The 19,459-nt window shown below is 39.9% G+C and overlaps 1 long non-coding RNA gene across 2 annotated transcripts in view; it reads right to left on the bottom strand.

Annotated features, from left to right (window-relative positions):
• The window catches only part of LOC110351875 (uncharacterized), a 173,277-nt gene extending 154,136 nt beyond the window's left edge, over window positions 1–19,141 (bottom strand). For both annotated transcript variants that reach the window (XR_011807255.1, XR_011807256.1), the window contains exons 1-2: window positions 18,910–19,141; window positions 11,701–11,932 (exon numbers count right to left, since the gene is read on the bottom strand). This is a non-coding gene — a long non-coding RNA (uncharacterized lncRNA). The remainder of the gene's footprint in view (window positions 1–11,700; window positions 11,933–18,909) is intronic.
• Window positions 19,142–19,459: the final 318 nt, after the last annotated feature.

Here is a 19,459-nt window from a genome sequence, read left to right as displayed (position 1 = left end):
CGATGATCATAGAATCATAGAATATCCTGAGTTGGAAGGGACCCTTAAGGATCATCAAGTCCAACTCTTGACACCGCACAGGTCTACCCAAAAGTTCAGACCATGTGACTAAGTGCACAGTCCAATCTCTTCTTAAATTCAGACAGGCTCGGTGCAGTGACCACTTCCCTGGGGAGCCTGTTCCAGTGTGCAACCACCCTCTCTGTGAAGAACCCCCTCCTGATGTCAAGCCTAAATTTCCCCTGCCTCAGCTTAACCCCGTTCCCGCGGGTCCTGTCGCTGGTGTTAATGGAGAAAAGGTCTCCTGCCTCTCGACACCCCCTTACGAGGAAGTTGTAGACTGTGATGAGGTCTCCCCCAGCCTCCTCTTCTCCAGGCTGAACAGGCCCAGTGCCCTCAGCCGTTCCTCGTACGTCTTCCCCTCCAGGCCTTTCACCATCTTCGTAGCCCTCCTCTGGACACTCTCCAACAGTTTCATGTCCTTTTTATACTGTGGTGCCCAGAACTACACACAGTACTCGAGGTGAGGCCTCACCAGCGCAGAGTAGAGCGGGACAATCACCTCCCTCGACCTACTAGCGATGCCGTGCTTGATGCACCCCAGGACACGGTTGGCCCTCCTGGCTGCCAGGGCACACTGCCGGCTCATATTCAACTTGCTGTCTACCATGACCCCCAGATCCCTCTCTTCTAGGCTGATCTCCAGCGTCTCATCGCCCAGTCTGTACGTGCAGCCAGGGTTTCCCCGTCCCAGGTGCAGGACCCGGCACTTGCTCTTATTGAACTTCATGCGGTTGGCGATCGCCCAGCTCTCCAACCTATCCAGATCCCTCTGCAAGGCCTTTCCACCCTCATTCGAGTCCACAACTCCTCCAAGTTTGGTGTCATCAGCAAACTTGCTCAAAATACCTTCTATTCCTACATCCAGATCGTTTATAAAAATATTGAAAAGTACCGGCCCTAAAATGGAGCCTTGAGGGACCCCACTGGTGACCGCCCGCCAGCCTGACGCAGCCCCATTTACCATAACCCTTTGGGCCCTGCCCGTTAGCCAATTGCTCACCCATCGTATGATGTTTTTATTTAGCTGTATGGTAGACATTTTGTCCAGTAGGATCCTATGGGAAACCATGTCAAAAGCCTTGCTGAAGTCCAAAAAAATCACATCAGCTGGTTTCCCTTGGTCCACCATACGGGTGATCTTATCATAAAAGGAAATCAGGTTAGTTAGGCAGGACCTACCCTTCACAAACCCATGCTGGCTGGGACCAATGACTGCTTTGTCCCCCAGGTGCGCCTCAATGAGTTCAAGAACCATCTTCTCCATGATTTTACCAGGCACTGACGTGAGACTGACAGGCCTGTAATTGCTAGGGTCTTGTTTCTGACCCTTCTTGAAAATCGGCACAACATTTGCCAGCTTCCAGTCTACCGGGACCTCTCCAGACTCCCACGATCGTTGAAAAATAATTGAGAGAGGTTCCGCGATGACGTCCGCCAGCTCTTTCAGCACCCGGGGATGAATCCCATCCGGACCCATGGACTTGTAGGGATCCAGGTGGAGTAGCAAATCCCGCACACGTTCAGGGTCGGTTGGGAGTTTGTCATCCCCACCATCCCGGTCCTCCAGCTCAGGGCACCCTGGGTCCCGAAGCCCATCATCGGCATTGAAGACAGAGGCAAAGAAGGCGTTAAGCGTCTCTGCTTTGCCTATGTCATTGATCTTGGAGGTCTCTTCCTATTCTTGCCTATGTCAAGTGATCTTGGAGGTCTCTTCCAACCTAGATGATTCTGTGATTCTATCAATTATTTGTTTGCTTAATCAACCCAGCATGCTATAGATATAACCCCCCCAAAAAAAATCCTTGTTCAAACTCACTGTTGCTAATCAAAATACCCGCCTACTGACTGGAATGGGCTTTTGAAAAGTAAGTTGTTAAATAAAATATGTACATACATTCATGTTTCTTTGAATTACTTTGATCTGAAAAGTAGGTTGTAGGGCTCTTATTCTCATGCTTTTTAATGAGGTTTCTAACACCGTGTGAAAAAGAACAAAAGCTACAAATACTATAAATACTTGAAATTCTTCAGTACTCATAAATTCCATTTTATATATAAGATATCGATTTAATGAACTTTACAACACAATATTTCACCTGATAGCATGTCCAGGAATCACCTATAATACAAATAGGTAAAATGTCAAACAAAGCAGGTGACAAATAATCACTACAGCCAAGTCTATACGTAAAGGAAATTAAATGAAAAGATAAGACAAAAAATACTAATATCATGCTCCTGTGTCTATGGGCTTAATGATATCAAAATACTGAAACACCAATTTGATTGACATGAGAGAACTAGAATATGAGAGCAATCATAAAATATGAATATTTTATCAGGAAATAAGGAAATATTTAGAATATCAGATTTCAGGTAGTCAGTTGCCAAGTAGAAAGCTTATTTAGAAACAGTAGAATAAAGACAGTAATTAAACATTTGCTATATACTTGCAACATTTGCAAGTATATTTTCTGAACTGTTGTAACAAAAAAAAGATGCATAATTTACTTGCACTGAATTTTTTTTTTGCAATGCGGATGTCAGATTCTTACCACACTGAATTTATTCACTATCCTTTTTTTAAACCTAGACTTATATATTTTCCATGGAGATAAGTTATTTAAATACCACCCCAAGATGCAAAGTTGGCTCTGACTGCAAAGACTTCTTCCAAGTGTGAACTAATTAACATATTCATGAGGGAGTAAAATAACTGCAGACTTCAGGTGAAACAGTAGCATAAGCATCACCAGAGCTAAGTTGCAACAAGAGGTGCTAAATCCTGTGAATGTGATCGCTATAGCACTAAGACTTCTAACAAAACAGTGAAGTGTTTATGTAAGTCCCCAGGAGCTTTAGAACCAAGAGAAAAGTCTCTGATTTCTTATCGAGGACACTGACCTATAGGAGCTACCGTGAGGGTGAAGAACCGAGGAACAAAGGAAGAGAAAGGAAGGGGAACATTTCCAGACAGAAACTCATATTCTGGCAAATGAGAGAAAAAGGTTGTTTGCAAACTGCACAGAAGTTTATTGATTTGCTGCAATTTCTTCCAACTTTCAATTTCTTCATACCTTTTAAAATAGACTATGAAACCCCTGCACCACAGACATCTGTGAATTTTGCAATCTGGAAAGACAGTGGTAGCTGTATGGCATTTTCCACAGTATAGGTAGGCATGGCACGCAGATTAACAGTGTGGGAAAGAACAGCCGAAGCAATCACCACATTAGGACCTACATGATCCATCCCTATTCTTTTAGCTACTCCACACACACACACGTTTAAAAAAGCTATTGCAGCTGCTGTCAGTCTTGCTACTGTATAACATCCTGGCTCTTCAACAGGAAAATTTCAGTACTGCAATTTTGTTGGTTTAGAACAGAAAATTCAGTGATTATTCTCTTCCCTCTGCAAATACTTTCACACCTTTAATTTTGCTGTTACTGTTAAAGTCTTCCTTTATTCATGACTCTGTATGTAATGAAGTCTTACTTGTTTGCCTGTAGTTTTTTATTTCCATTTAAAAATAATATAAAAAAAGTCTTCATTAACAGGACAACAGTAGTACCAAATTTGTATCAACTTATTACAGAACAATTCAGTTAAAAGTAAAGAATAAATATTTTTATAATCAAATTGACTGCAATTTTCCAGGGAGCACAGGATATCAGCAACTATTTAAAAGGTGCTTCAATCACCATTCTCAGGACAGTTTTGATCTCAGCCTACTGAACTCTCCTGATTAGTTTCAAACCATCTCAAAATCATGTGTGCCCCAAATAGAAAAAAACTTGGCACATAAAAGAAGCTCAGCACATGCTTTGTGTGTCCCCTGTAACATTCACTGCCTTGTGTTCTGCCCATCTTAACATGGTGCAACTGAAGACAGATCTACATGTATCAATGGCAATTTTCTCCACATCACGAGGGTCAGACTCCTTTGCAGCTCTTGGATGTGAATTTGCACATCATCTAACATTTACTGTGTTTGTTCTCATTAGTCCTTGTCTCCCTCCAGTGGAGAAAGAATCAGATCTCCTAGTACTTTAAACAAGATTTACAGCTACCACCTGACTAAGCCATACAGCTGTGACTTCCTCCAAGTTCCTGTTCCCCCTGTAAATGAGCTCCCAGGAATATTCATTTTTTCCTTTAAGCTTCACATAATTTTAACAATAATTCCTTTCCATCTCCATCTCACTGCTATTCAAGGTTAGTCCTGTAGGACAGTCTTCTCCTTACGTAGTCCCAACTTCAAGCCATCAGCAAATTTCGTTAGCGCATTTTTGTTTTTGTCTTACTTTTGGGTAATTAGTTAAAATAATAAGATCTATGTCAAAACCAGTTCCTGAGGGACTCCACTAATAACCTCCCCTCCAGCCTTACAGTTTCTTTCAACACAGTTTATACTCTCCTTGAGTAAGTGTACTAACTAACCTCTCCCGTAGCTCAGACAATACTTTCCCACATAACACCAGATGCTGCCAATTCTGGGACAGGTAAAAGTGTTCCTTCGCTCACAAGACAAGTAATGTGGCTATGAAAGAGACAGAGGGTCCCATCACAAGAGGTGTTGTCAGGGAGAAAATTAAAAAGCCACCATACCCAGCCCTGGGGGGGACCTTATCTGAAAGGTTACATACAACTTGTCCATTTAACCAAAAGAGGGAAAAACACAAAGGAAGACAGTTAAAAAAAAAAAAAAAAAAAAAAAAAAAAAACAACCAAAAAAAAACTCTTTAGAGCCACCAGAGCAGCTTGCTTTTATAGCTTGACAAAATGAACACATCTCAGTAGTAAATACCATAATTTGAGAAGGAAGAGAACCGCTTAAGCAAAAGAATGATAAGAATGAACATATTCAGTCCTTTATATCACGAAATGAACAACACTTGGGAATACTGGTATAGAAACATTTTATTTAGAATAGATTCATTTGTAAGGTGTACAACATAGTTGCTGGCAGTAGCTAAAAGTAGTAGGCTCACCACTCTAGTAAGGTTTTTCCATTATTCACACTGTTTCTTACCAAAGATCCTCAGTGCTAACTTCATCTCCAGTGCACGTCAGAAGACTGAGAGTGCCATTTAGTGTTTTACTGCAAGTAAGACCATGAAGGAGGAAGAGAAAAAAGGGTGGAGGAGACTTAAGTGGGGCATGAGGGGACATTTTGGAATGTCAAAGTCTGTTATATTGTCTATATATCTATATTATTTAAAGCTAAAAGAGCTCAGCACTAGTGTGAAGAACCAGCTTGTTTACAGTAATTTAAACAGGTGCAGCACTCAGTTTTCCCATTATATGGTGGGTGGGGGTGGAGCATGAAGGTGGCTCACCTGTTATTTCTAATCCCTGCCCATTACCCCAAGAACTTTATTCTGAAGTCTGAAGAACAGACTTCACAAGTCCCCTCTGCTGGAATAGAAATGAAACAAGCAGACTTTGGAACAAATATTCTGCAGACAAATTCTCATTGCTCAGGATTCACTTGAAATCATGTCTAGCAAAACAATGGTTTGTGTTAAAAAAAGTAATACAAGCCCACTCCTTCTTTTGGGAGAGATGACCTGACCCATTCACTGGTTAGCACAACTTGCTCAGGACAGCAGCCAGCCATGCTGAAATCCCTGCATTACCTGATTTAGCAGAAGCTCAGTGCTCAAGGAAGCATCATTACTATCAAGCAGCAGTCATTCAGTCTCAGGAAATATTTAGTTCTTTACAATGAAGCATAAAGCAGATGCCCGGCTGAACATCCAACAGAGCAATCACCTCAATTGTTGGTAGTAAGAGCTCAAATGGGTGCCCTAGTAAAGGCTGGAAGAGTGCATTAAGTAACTGGGATATTGACTACTCTGCCTCTCTCATTGTCACTGTCACCATGACACATTTTTCTACCAAAGTTTTGCTCGAATTGGAATACCATTAAAAGATACCACTCTTCAATATAAGTTACAGTTCAATTACCTATGGTACAGATACCACAACTATTGTTGACCAAATCTGGAAAAACAAACAAACAAACAAACAAAAAAAAAACCACAGTTACAACACTAAAGTAAAACTGCCATTTAAATCTTGGCAACATTCTGTTGTTTTAATAGTAGTGAGTACTTAAAACCATTTTGTATACTACAGAAATAAGTCAGAGATGTCAGATAAGTCAGACATTACTTACAATGCTATAATGCTATTTAGTCTGCATGTGACTAAAAGACAAGTGATAGTTCTGCCTTAAACTAGGATTCCAGCCTTGACCATAATAGCAGTACTTTGAATAAAACAAAGCTTTCACAAACTGCAAGAGAAACCCCCATCTCTAGCTAAATTCAGACACGCAAACCTAGAGTAAATTAGCATTTGATAGGTAGGTCAGATTTATTTAAGAAAATATTTGAGCTTATCAACACTTTGCAGAAAGTAGTAGACATTAAGAGTTCTGGAGCTAACATCTCACTAACATAAGCTTCCCATCATAGCCTAATTTTCTTCCAAGAAACAAAATAAAAGGATCTAGACTATATTTGCCATGGTATAAATGGATACTTCCACAGACAATCACTGGCAGCTTGGTTATTGTGCGAGAGGCTTTCAAGTTGCTCCCTGGTTTGGCAGCACCAAAGCAACAACACTGAAAAACACTGGAAGAATTGCTGGTCATGTGCCACAAAAAACATTTGCCCAAACACAGAAAACATTAAGCTGCTTGACATAAACAAACAGCAATTCCTAGTAAAGAAAGGTTTGCTTTCTTCTCACAACTGGAAGATGTTTATCCACAAACCCACCAGTTATCTCTCCCAAAGGCAAATGAGGAAATTATCTGGAGAGATGGAGCCGGACAAATCTGAAAACTTGTGCTTTCTTTAAATACACAAGGTCAGGGGGGCTCAGTTCAATACACGGAAGGGACAAAGCCAGTAAAACTATTCCATTTAAATTTGCATCATTGCTGGTAAAACTTTTTCCTGCATTAGAAGTCTGAGGGAATTGTCAAGGATCACTATACAAAACCCTGATGATTGTTAATAAGGACACTTATGAGAGAATTAAGTACACTACTGCTGTGCAGGAGCCAAGCAGTTCAACTACTTTTGATCTAGATTTATGACACACTTGGACAAGCAACACTATTTCTTCCCCCATCTTTCTAGTGCAATTAATCAACCTACCAAAGAAATGAAAACAAGTCATACTTACACTGCTTTTTCCACTCTGGAAAAAAAAAAAAAAAAAAAAAAAAAAAAGATTGGGAAGGGACACAAAACAGAAGTGCTACTGCAATGTCAGATTGTAATTCCTTCAAAATATTATTAAAAAAAATTGTGGTCTGTGTATTTGTCACTCACTACAAAACACTCCCAGCTGACATGCTGAACAAAGCTTACAAAAACCAGTAAGGATTCAGCGAGGAACCGGTAAAAAATCAGTAAGGAACCACTTGCAACAACATTCCAGAGAAATGGATTGATGAAGTTCTATTTGCCTCATCTCCAAGACCAACTTAATTGCTCTTGGTGTCATGGAACACAAGCAAGAGAGTTTATGGTTGGAAAAGCTTTCTGCTTGGGAGAAGGCTATACACTAGATTTAGTTTGGTTCAAGGTTGTGTTTGTTTTTTTTTCTTCCTGCTTATATACTTGTTGGGCAGCTAATCTCCACCACAACCACTCTCCAACTGCCCCTCCCCTCCAAGAAAAAAGAAAAAAAAAAAAAAAAAAGAAGAAGAAAATACCATAGAAAGGCCTCAGGGGTTGAGGTAAGGACAGGGAGATTCTGTCCAAGGACATCCTCTCCCTCCTTTAATCTGCTCTCACAGAGGTGCAAACACCACTCCCTGGATCCGCTCTGGCCAGCAGTGGGTCTCTTTTGGAACCAGCTGGAACTGGCTATGATTTGACATGGGGCAGCTGCTGGGCTCTGCTCACAGAGGGCATACCCCTGCAGGCCTCCCAATACCAAAACCTTTCCACATAAACCCAAAATAATGCTTTCTGATAGAGCATACAAGAAATCAGGGTTGTTGTTTTTTGGTTGTTTTTTTTTTTTTTTTTTTTTTTTTTTGTACTGGGGCAGCAATACAAAAAAAAAAAAAAAAAGTAAAAGCTTGTTGTGTTGGGTCCCATGTGCTTCCATATTCCCAGAGTTTATAAAATGCAGATAATTAAATATACCAATCTCCCAAGTGAATATTAATTAGCCAACAAATCCAGAGCACTGAGAACAAGAAGTATTGTATTTAGTGGACTGCACATTCAAAAAAAAATTTTTAGGCTTATAGAAAAAAATGCATTAACATTTAGAATTCAAAATATTAAGCCTTTCTGCCAATGCAGCATTTCAGAACTATTGGAAGAAACAAAAACCGTAGGTTGTTAGCACACTCATTATAGAAGACTGACTCTCAAGGTCAGAAATGAAGTGCAGAAGCTGTTAAAAATAGCGAGAGTAGTCAAATTAAGTCTGGAATAGTAATTGGTAAACTTTTCTGGGTTTTTACAGAAGAGCAAGTTTATCAGTTTTCTAACCAGGATAACAAATGATTCAAGAGAAGTATAATTCAGCTTTATTCAATTCCAAAGTAAACAAACTAAGCTATAATAAATACTATTCACTGATCATTGTGTGCCTGAATAGCTACAAACGGATTAGTTCCCTCAACCATTTCACTATTTAAAACACAGAATTGCAGAAGGGTTGAAGTTGGAAAGGACCTCTGGAGATCATCTTGTCCAACCCCACTGGCTTTCAAGGCACCTCATTGTCCACTTATTGGTTATAGGGGAGGGTGCTAAAGGTCCTGTTCAAGTCAAAGCAAATACTACTCTACCCTTGTCCATCAAGGCAGACATTTCATCTTAAAGGCTACCAGGTTGGTCAGGAATTATTTCTGCTTTGTAGATCTATGCTGACTACTCCCAATCACCTACTCCTCCTTAATGTAAGGAGTACGTGTACAGAAACAACTGGAGAAAACTAGTTTATAAGTTACAAGTCAAAACCCATTGATTTTTATTTATTTATTTATTTTTAAAATGCACACTACTTTTAGAGTGCACATTTTCTGGTAAAAGTACCTTGGAATAGTTATCTTGAGGTAATATATCCAAGCCATCTCAGAATTGCACTTTTCATCTTCCAGAAATAATCTACATAGTCTCATATACTTCCAAAAAAAAAAAAAAAAAAAGCCAACAAAATCACTCCTGAAAGCGACATTAAGATGCTTTTCACATCTTATCATTTAATATTAAAAGGGGCCAAACACTTAATTCAAGTCAATTAACAGTCATAAGTCTAACACTTTTTTTTTTTTCCTTTTTTTTTTCTTTTTTTTTTTTTTTTTTTTTAAAAAAAAGCCTGCTATTCAAAATAATTTCACAACAGGAATGTTTTGGCCTGTTAATTTGAAAGTCCAAAGTGGACTGTGACCACACAAGCAACCTGTAATTAAAATTTAACAGTTCCTTACACCCCACAGCCAAACAATTACCTGATTCGTTATTTCAGACTCACATTTGACTCCCTTGTCCTACTCCAAAACCATTCCCTGTTACATTTGTCCCACAGTGGTATTACATCTGCACACCAAGATCCATTTTTGCAGATGCCAAGTCAATTCTTTTCCTTTTCCATGATAGCCTTTCATAAATCATGTGTCATTAAAATTACGCACATTGCAAAAAGAATGTGGGGAGAGAAATCCCTTCACAAGCAATTTGCCAAAGTTCTGATATCAGTTGAGTTGAACGTCCAATCTCAATTTAGAGATACCACATCCTTAGGTTAAGTTGCTCAGCACCAAGTAAAACAGTACACAACACGAAGACTTCAAAAAGCAATTTCATTCACTAGTAATCAATCCATCACTACCAGCCATTCCTGTACAGACCAACCTCTACATGCCTCTTCAGAGAAATAATTTCACAAGAGTTTTATGACTCACAACATTGAAGGCCTTACTAAAGTCCATAAATAGTCCAAATAATGTGCTGGTTTTTTGTTTTTTTGTTTTTTTTTTTTTAATTATTATTATTATTATTATTATTATTATTATTATTATTATTATTATTATTATTATTATTTTAAAAAACCTTTTTCTGTCACGGGAAGAAAAGTGTCATTATGAATTTTAGTAATGTCAGCAACAACATTGTGTGATGAATAGGAGCCTGATTGTAGAATGTTCAAAGAAAACCAGGTTGATTTGATCTTTCTATGTCAGGTGTTGGATTTTTTTTTCCTCTATTCAGCACACACAGTGGGTAACTGACACAATAAAATCACCAGCTTCAAGGAGTCCAATACATTTCAAGTTGTTTTTGTGTCAAAGGGCTGCATTTATACAAGCTGCGCTGGCCAGAAATCGTGAAGCCAGAATTGTATTTTGAGCCCAGTGAAAACTTCTAAATGAATTTTTTTAAAATTGAGTGACTCTTCATTGCAATGGAATATTCACAAAGCTTCATTAAGTACCCTTTTTTTCCCTGCAACTGCTGTAGTCTGTTCACAAAAGCAACATTTTAATCTCCATATCATCCGTCTTAAGTACACAAATCAAGTGGGGCTGTTTGTCTGGAGATGCCTGTGCATATCATGGAGCCCTCCAGCTTTGATCAGCAACAATTGCCATCACACTGAGCACAATGGAAACTACCCAGCATGCAAGCTGTGCTGCTTATATTTAGAGCCTACTATAGTTATCAAGGTTGGAAGAAGGGAAAAGGACAGAGGAGCAAAACAACTTGGCCTTGTTTAGATGATCCACCAGGGCCACAACCAAATGCAAAAGTTCACATTTCCTAGCTGACATTTCTTCTAGACCAGAAGAAAGGAAACTCCCAAAGCCTACTTTACCCTGCATTTCTTAATTTAACTGATAAAAAGAAAATTGACTAAGCTTGGTTAATGACAGAATTTTCTCTTTTTTCCTCCTCCAAAAAGGTACTTCACCTATCCCGATCTCTCTTGTGTAGAATTACCAGTGTAGTTCTGTCAGGTTACGTGGGAGAGGAAAACAGTTGACAGTTGCAAAAAAAGGCTGTCTAGCCATGCCCAAGATAAAACCAGGAAGACACTTTTGCATAGGATTTTCTGAAGTAACTACACATACACTGATTAACAGATATGCAGTTAAGTTGAGTATATTTAATGTCACAGAAATCCCACAGATGCAAATACAGATGATCTGCAAATCTGGAAATCCACCACAGGTGTCCAAAGCCCTCAGATTCTATTATCCACCACTTCCAGTTAGAAGACAAAATACCCAGAAGTATGATAACCCTGAATAAGGTTATAGATCAAAATATTTCTCCCTGACAGCTAGCCTTCAGTTTTATGGAATGAAGTTACTCTGAAAAGTTATACCCATGGCAGAACACTATAGAGAATTCACTGTGGAATAGAGGGATTCTGCAGATTAATAGCTTATTAATACTAATAATAAGCTTATTATATAATAGTAGCTTATAATAATAAGTTTCTTGTTTATGTCCTTCCAAAAAGATGTTTCTCAAACCACCTTTGTTAAAATACCAAAAATACTGCACAATAACCACATAAATTGTTACTTATAGTCTAGCAGCACAGAAATGCACAATATAACTAGGTAATAATTAGAGGCCATACCTCATCTGAAGTGGCTTCAGGACAGGTTATCCATTTGCTCCACAAAACACTGTCAGAAAGCTGCAAGAACCAGAGGCCCTAAAGCCAATAGCTGGTTAACTCTCGCACCCAAATAACTTGTAGAAAAATCATGTTCCATGATAATTAGTTCGTTTTCATTTCAGCAAGTCTTGTCTCTGTAACTGTTTCCTCACAGCTGTGAAACTTCTCCTTCCTCCAAATGAAAGATGATCTGTAAGGACAAAACAATAGTGAAACCCTGAAGACAGCTGGAGAAAAAAAAAATTCAATTTTTGCCGTTGCCACAGGACTGAAGACAGGACACAGGTTTATGCATCAAAAAACACCACCTGTCTTCATTCCATTGTTTCATCCACTCATTTTACAACTTAACCAGTTGGTGATTCTGAACAATTACTGAACTTCCTTCAAGAAAAACACATTGTTTCAGATCACAATGTGATCTCTTACATGTCCCCCTTCCCTCTTGCCCAGAAGCTGTTCTCTAACACATTTGGAGGACGGCATGTTTTGTGATGGTGTCAGAAAACCCCCAACTTTCACAGAAAAATAACATTCATCTGTTTCCCCAAAGAATACATGCTTTTTTGTTTTTGTCCATATTGCAGAGATGACAGATCTATGCAAGAATGGATTAGGTCATTTTCTGTGTCATAGGATAGAGATACTAATTTGTTCATCAACTGCTGAGGGATCACTTTCAGTCTTCCTCAAGGCATTTAAGAGAGCTCCAATGGATATTCAGATACGGATTTCAAAATATCTGCATTAAAAACACGTATTTTTACCAAATCAGCAAATCTTACATACACTTGCTTGGGGAGAAAAGCAACAAGAACATGCTGCTTTGGGGCTTGGGGCATGTGTTTGTATTCATACCGCCCTTGCAGTATAAATCTGCTGCAGTTCTTGAAAGCTTTGTAAGAAGACAAAGAGCAGAAGCCCAATACCACTTATCTTAAAATGTCCTTTTCTAGCATGAAGACTGGTTAGCCAGGAGACCCTGGGGCTATGAGAGCCTTGTAATGTGCTTATGCATAGCTGTTCAAGTGCTGCAAAACGAAACAGTGTTTAGCTGAATGGTTTATATTAAACTAAGAAAAGTAAAGTTTTTCCAGGAACCAAGCAATCTAGTCACCCAAAATTAAGCTGCTTATTTTACACAATTCCATACATTCAAGTATTATATTTTAGTGCCTTTTATAAACAGTGGTGACAGGAAGAACTTTTGCTGCTATTCTCTTTTTATTCTAGGGTGACTTCGCTATAAAGAAAGCTACAGTGGATTACCTTGTGCTGATAGCCCATTTGCTGCAAACTAGAAGGTTAAATAGGAAACTGTAACTCACAGAATCTAAAAGTGTTCAATTGGTACTTAGGTATGGAGATTGAGGTTACCAGGGTTTTAAAAATACGTTTAACTTGAAATCTCCTCTTTTATAGAACAAAAATTCAAAGAGAACGTGATATTACAAAACAAATCACATCTGTAGCCTGTGGGAGAAGCACAGTTATGGTTACACCCATTCTCATACACACAACAAGTCGTGAACATCCACATTTGCTTGTGTGCATAAACATACTCAACGACACTGCTGCACAGGGTTTTGCAGGGTAAGTACAAAAGCGATGTCATACCTTCCCTGACTACACCTGCCAGAGATTCACCTCCTTTCCAAATACAGCTAGGAGCTATGTATCTGTGGTCCATACACCATAAAACTCACACTAATAAGCCCTAATCAATAAGAGGCACTTTGCTGTGGCATGCTTCTGAGGCAGAAACGACCTTGTAGCTTTTGCTTGTTCATTCAAAAAGCAGAAGTTTGTTCCTAAGTCAGATGCAAGCAAGATCAAAATTCAGATGCGCTGAATTTTGTAATGATCTTTATTCTGTCACAACACAGTGATTTGACAAATGCTAACATTTCATGGAAACCCTGATCTTTTGACAGAAGACAGAGGCAGGGCTGGAAATCTGCCTACTTCATGGCAGTTTACCCGGCTCTTCGTCAGCAAGGAGCTGGAAGTGAGGACTTGCCGGCTTCCCACCCACCTGAGCTCCCAGCCCACAGACTGGAAAGACTCCTGCTCACCAGGGAATGCCAGGAGCCCGCAAAGCTGCTGCATGAAGCCAATATAATCCTTTTAGTTTCATTAGCATCTCCCACTGATCAACAGTAGCTAGACTGTCAACCCCTGTCAGCCTCATGCAACAGTAGTCAGGGATCCTGGGGAGCACGTGGAGTTTCTAAGCAAAATATCGTACAATTTAAACTGCACATTCTGGGGAATCAGGGTCTGTTTTTTAATCCCAGTTTAAAATTCTCACTGTTTGGGGATGAAGATTGTGAATATAAATTTGGTTTTGAGACCAGCTCTGCCAGAACCAACTGAATCACTATTCGTATGCTTCATGATTTCTGGCAAAATACAGTGCTGCTTTCCTGTAGGTTATTAGTCTGAATCTAGAGACTTGCCAGCACAGAGGTACGCTATAATGTTTCCTCTCCAAATGTGTCCTTCCTACAAGGAAGGACAAACTAGTTACGAGCTGTATACATACTCAGGGTCTCACCAAAAAACATTTCAACCAGCAGAAGAACCCTTGTATAGTAAACAAACTTCTAGAAACAATAGTTAGATATGATCCACTAGTGTTTAAGTAGTACTTACCAAACAGATCTGTACCTGCATTGGATGAGCCATGGGAACCCAGCTGTAGCTCATTATAAAACCACCCCCCCGACATACTACATGAGATGCAGGCTCTGTGGCAATGGGGCACCCCCTTACTGCTTCTTTGCTCAGCATCAAACTTCATGCAGCCTTAATCTGGACTGGATTTTCCAGTAATAACGTATGTCAGTGTCCCAAATCATAGTAATTTAGTAATCCAGAAATCTTTAGGAATAACATTTAAATCATTTTCATAAGTTTTAGGCTTTTGTAGTACTGAAAGTTACACTATGAAACCACTATTAGAGAAAAGCACCTGGGGCACTCTTGCATTTAACAGGGAACAAGGACAACAAGGTCTCTTCCCTGCAGCTGGAACAGACTGCATCCTCAGCTGAGCTAATCACACATTAAAAATCTACTCCATCTCACCTGCTATGGCTCCTCTGCATGGTAACCTCAAGTATCTCATGACTCCAGCTCTCACCACACCAACTTCCTCATATTATGTATGGAGTGGTAATTCATGTCGAGAAAATGGTTGATATTAATAAAGAAGGGGGAAATTTAGGAATGTGGCCATGGGGGTTGGAAAGCCCCATGATTGAGATAACATTAGACTCTTAACAATGAGGCCATCAGGAATATAAAAGAGTTTAGAGGGAACAAAGAAGGGTGATTCAGGAGACTCCATGCAGTCTCCAGTTTCTTGTTCTCCAGCTGGTCTGTTGTTCTCCAGCCATTAAGGCATGGATGTTTCTGGGTGTTTGCTGTTGTTGTTACATTTGAAGCTGTTAGACCAATGAAAAGTTGTTTTGAAAAGAACTGCCGTGGAGAGAAGGGTATAAGAGGGGAGCCTGCCCTCCAGAGAAGAAAAAAAGAAAAATGCAACAAGATGAAGTTACATCAATAAAGAAGCAGGAAAAAGAAGTGAAGAGGAACAGGCTGGCAGAATGGAGACCAGGACGGGAACAGGCACTTTGATTGTCTCATGAAGGCAGGTTCGACCAAACTCAGCAAACCGCTCAGAGAAGCTCGTGCAGAAAGTCGCTGGAAACAGGCGCACTGGAGCTGGAGAGAAGCTCGAGCTGAAGGAAACAGACCCACGCACACAACTGCCCCTCGCTGGTAAGCAGTTGTGATTTATGGGGAAATTGTCCTTACGAGCAAAGACTGTCCTGGTAACCTCACAGCTTATTCTCCTTATTAACAATCAGACAGTTTATGAGCCTGAAATATGGGACCAAACTGAGGTCAAGGTGTGGGATTCTGCAACTATAAATGACAAGGTTGCAGTGGAATTGCTCGGCACCTGGCGAGCAGTCTCTGAGGCCTTAAAGAGCCATGTGGGACCACAGTCAGAAGCATGTGGTTTGCTAGATAGTGAGGGAGCTGTGGGCTGCTTTATTGATCTGACTGTTACGCCATGGGCCCCTCTGCTGCTACAGCCATCGAAGGCCTTTGCTGTTACGCCCCCTGTTGACCTGGACGTGCCTTTTGACCCAGGCCTATTGGCCTTGAAAAGGAGACAACTGAAAGCAAGACATTGTTGAAAAGGAATGGAAAATGGAGACTGTTAAGTTATGGAACTTAAAGGATTGTTTGTTACCTTTTCTGATTGTATGTATGTATAGGCATACTCGGGTTATTATGTAAATCAATGTTCTGTATACATGTGTTTAGAATGTTTGATGTGTGTACGTGCATGTTGGTGGAGCGTAGACTCCCCGCACACCCAGTGCTGTCTACTTGCCTTTTATACCTTTTATAGTTTTTAATACCTTTTAGAAATATTTGTTTAATAAATATTACAAAATTTAGATTGAGTTGAGACCTCATTTATAACACATACCCTACAAACCCACAGGGATCATCTCTCAGAGACCTCCAAGTCACCTGCCACCAAACCTGAAAGCATAGGTAAGAAGCCTTGCCTGGCAGTCAGCTTTCAGCTATACAGCCACATGTATTTCAGCTATAGGAGATGTCAGCCTGGGACAACTAACCATTAAATTTTTGCCAATTCACTTTTAATCACCTTAAAACAGGTACATGAGTTTATGAGTTTTAAGGTATCCTACATACGGACATGCATGTTTTGCTCCACAGAAGTTGGCACTGCAGCCAACAAGCTGCTACTCACAAGGCTCCAAGCTGCAGCTGAGCCTGGTTCAGAGCCCTGTCCCCCCATGCCTTGGCAAAGCCCAGCAACCACCACCAGCCCCAGCACCGTGACCATGTCCCTGCCATTTATTTTGGCAACATAGAATCTCTGCTGGCATCATCAACACTGAACACAGCATAGTTTTGTCTTTTTAACTCTCCTAAATGAACTGCAAATAGACTTAAATGTTTGGCCTGGGAAGTTAGCTTAGCTACTGCGAAGGTGAAGTCCTACCCTTCCACTTCCCAAATTCTTTCCTCTGCAAAAATACAACTTTTGATGCAGTCTCTCTGCAAGTATAATCTCTACAAAGATGATTTTTCTGTTGTCAAATGAGCCACTATAAATGGGCAACAAATAATTTTAGTATTTTTAGTCATAAGCCTTATCTTAAAGGATGCTTGTGTTTCTTCACCCCTGTCCCTTCCCTGTTTTCTCTCACTGTGAGGAATTAAAAATAACACCAGCTATACTTCTGCCATGCTGGCAAGTCTCACAATTTAACTGAAAAAAAAAAAGTTATGTCTATCTACGGCTGATAGCATCTTATAACACATTGACACTAATGTTTAATAGGGTTCAACAAACACAAGTCAAAGATCAAGTGGTTAAAGTGAAAATTATAAAAAAAATGTACGCTTTTGCATCAGGCATGGCATACTGACAGCTCCTTAAATGAAAAAACAAAAGCATAATGCTACCCTTTTACTTCAGTCTAATGAGTGATAAACAGGCCATCACAAGCAGTTCTCATCACTTAAGTTTTCTGGGGGGGAAGGGGGGGGGGAGGAGAGGGGGGGGCAAAACCAAAACTAACAATAAATAAATAAAAAATAAATAAATAAAAAAATTCAAGCACAACTGAAACCCATGGAACAATGCAACAAGTGCACAGGATTCCAAGCTTCATCATCAAGCTGGGGTGATTAAGACTTTCCTTTTTACAGGTCATTCTTTCATTCTTTGTGCATTTTATCCCCCCAAATTACATGTAGCTCCATCTATCAACTGCCAAAGGAATGAGTCCTTTTACAGAAAAATGTGAGGAGTAAGGTGTTTCATTCCAGATTTTAGATTTTTCTGGAATGTGGCTGTTACCATGGAAGCCTTCTCATAACATGGAAAATTACATTGTGATATGCGCTGTATATAGCAATACATAAAGACAGCACATTGTTGACACTGTGTGCCTAGAACCTTACTGTGAAACTGCCTGAGATCTCTGCAGAGCTGTCAGACCCAGAGTCTTCTAATACACAGTTACCAAACACCAGCAAAAACAGATCTCCCTGGCTACATTCAAAGGGAATTAAGGAGTTCTGTCAACTTCCATGGATTCAAAAACAAACAGACAAAAATAATAACACAAACACTGGAACAGGAACCCACTCAAGTTTTGCTTAGCTGAAGAAATAATTGAGATGCATTCAGAGATAAATAATTCTAGCCAAGACATTAAAAAATAGGTTTTTACAGACAAGCATCTACATCCATATTTATGAACCTATTCTGTAGAGCCACTGTCACAAAAATTAAATGCTTTGCAAGACACCTGAAGTAAGCTTCAGCATTGCAGTAGCATCCCCTCAAATAAACCCTGACCAGGTAACTGAAAGATGCAGGTCTGGATTTAATGGTCTAATTTTAGGCATCCAGAATTAAAAACAGAAAGGTACAATCAAACACTACCATATGAAACTTTTTTTTTTTTTTAAAAAAAAAAAAAAGAAAAGTTTGTGTGTGTAGAAAATTACACAGTTAATTGAAAGAATCACTAAGTGCAGCGACCTAATTCTTGCTCACAGACTGAGCAAGGATCAGCAGTATTTTAAATGGAAAAAAAAAAGGAAGTTCTGATTTTCTAACAGCAATGAGCAATCACTGAAAGGTTCAGACTTATGTTTTCCAAATATCATTTGCTTCTGCTTGGATTGCAAAAAACAGTGAGAACAAACAAAAAAGATCAAAGATAGAGTCCACATTTCAGAAAAAAAAAATGGAAATAGCAACAGAAATCTCAAAAGACACAGAAGTAAAACAATGGAGACAAACAGGGAGGTAACTTGGAACACATCTACAATTCAGGCTTTTGCATTTCAGCAGAAATGTCTTATTTCTGTTTTTTTCCTTCAGTACCATTACTCCAGCCCAGTGAATGAAATGAGCCTGGATTCACAGCAGCTCACAACAGGTGTGTCAAAAATCCAGATGAGAAAACACATGAAAACTGTTTTGAGGGCATGGTCATCAGGAAACATAGCTATAAAGGTATTTTTTTGTTCATTTTTAAACCAGAAATTAGTGTTGCCACTCAGGAGAAAGCACTGCAAAATTAGCTCCCTTACCTTCTCCCTCCCCCAGTTTACTGGTGATCACAGCAGGCCCAAAGCTCCAACAGGTTGCTTTAGCTGCTTTGACAGTGAACTGGAACAGCCACATAGTCACCACTGTGACAGCAAGTTTCCCAAGGAGAGCCAGCGTTGAGCCTCATGACACCAAGGCTGAGGGGGGACAACATGCACTGGGAAAAGACATGAGGACACGCTGTCCTGGCAGGTCACCAGTTGGTGACCACTGAAAACCCCCTGCCTGCTACAGGCACCAGCTGAAGCCACCTGTTCAAATTTTAAATTAAGCCAATTAATTCAGGCTTGGGTGAACAGGGGTAGGTGTTCACATCAGCTACAACCTTAAAAATAGAAACTTGTGGGAGATGGAAAAAACAAACGCAGCTTGGGGTTAATAAAATCCATACAGCCTTGAAGTCACAAGGCAAAACTCCCACCTGGGGGGGGGGGGGGGGGAAGGCTGAAGTTGCAGTAGACACAGGACTTAGAGGCCCTGGCCTATGTCAGTCAGTCAAATTAAGTTACAGGTGACTGCAGCAAAGGAACT

The sequence above is a fragment of the Anas platyrhynchos genome, chromosome 2, assembly GCF_047663525.1.
Source record: "Anas platyrhynchos isolate ZD024472 breed Pekin duck chromosome 2, IASCAAS_PekinDuck_T2T, whole genome shotgun sequence".
Taxonomy (NCBI): Eukaryota; Metazoa; Chordata; class Aves; order Anseriformes; family Anatidae; genus Anas; species Anas platyrhynchos.
This window is presented reverse-complemented; position numbering and strand designations above follow the sequence as displayed.